A 1,275-nucleotide genomic window follows, 5' to 3' on the forward strand; every position below is an offset into this window, starting at 1 on the left:
GCCTGGCTGTTCTTCTCTGGGGAGTGCATCTACCAGGAGACACGGTGGCAGCAGTGTCACCTGCAAATGCTGCGTGTTTTAATTCTTAAAGAAAAAATAATCCTGAACTTCCATGTTCCTCTTTCTCCTTCAAAACCTGTTTTCCTTTGCAATGGATGGTGTTAGCTGTGTCATCGCTTTGTACTTATAACCTCAGCGTCCCTTTGAGTTTCTCTGAAGTGAATGATGTATCTACCGGTGCTGTTGAGTTTCTTCAATTTTCATTGCAAGCAGCAGTAGGCAGAGGCTTTCTCAGAGCCGTACCTGGCTGTGTTTAGAGGAACGAGGATGGGAAAACAGTCCCTAATGCATTACAGTTTAATATTAGAAGTGATGTTGTTCAACCAGGGGTGGTCTTTTTCCAACATGTTTAACTCGCATTGTTCCAAATCTGAAATGTGCAGCATGGTGACTCCGTCCCTTGCACGGTGTGCACACAGGAACAGAGCAGAGAAGCGTTCACCGTGCTGTGGAGAGCAGACACCGACTCAGTAGACCGTACAGCTTTGAATGTCAAAGTAATATTGTCTTCGCTATGCACTACAGAAGAGAAAAAACCAAGATTTTAGGGCCAGACTCCACGCTCGGTTCTCTTGGGGGACAGAGGAGTTATATGAGACAGACACTGCCACGAGGTCTTCCCCCCTCCAAACTTTTCAAGACCCTGGATTCCTTCCCATTTAACCTCTTTTACAAATCCAGTAAGGTTTCCGTTGGCACAGGCGAGTTCTTCACTCTTCCTCGTACACTTTGGGATGGAAAGCTCAGTGCTAGGGGACAACCCATCTAAGCGTAAGACGTAATTGCAGATTAACTCATTTGGAGCTTTCACACTCTTCTGTATATGACTCAAATGAAGTGATTTTTTTTTTATTTTCTTTTGCTTCTCACAACTGCATGCATTTGAGCATGTCTGAAGTCTTTTATAGACTCAATAAACCATTCTGACAAGGAAGTAAAGCCAGATTTTTCTGCTGAAACATTGTCATCATCCTTATTTTTTTATTCCTTTCCCAAGCCCAGCCCATGTTTGTGCAGCACCTGTCCCTCATCCCTCAACTCTGACCTGGGGGCCCCTACCAGTGAGAACCACAAATATACACTGTGCATTAGCAGTGAACAACCTTCATGCAAACCATCCACACAAAAAAAATCCTCGCCTTGGAGTGAGGACATCACTTGGCCAGGACATCACTACGGTTCAGACCTGCCCAGCTATTCTGAGGCATTTCTGCG

The sequence above is a fragment of the Egretta garzetta genome, unplaced genomic scaffold (assembly GCF_000687185.1).
Source record: "Egretta garzetta isolate BGI_Z169 unplaced genomic scaffold, ASM68718v1 scaffold124, whole genome shotgun sequence".
NCBI classification, from domain to species: domain Eukaryota; kingdom Metazoa; phylum Chordata; class Aves; order Pelecaniformes; family Ardeidae; genus Egretta; species Egretta garzetta.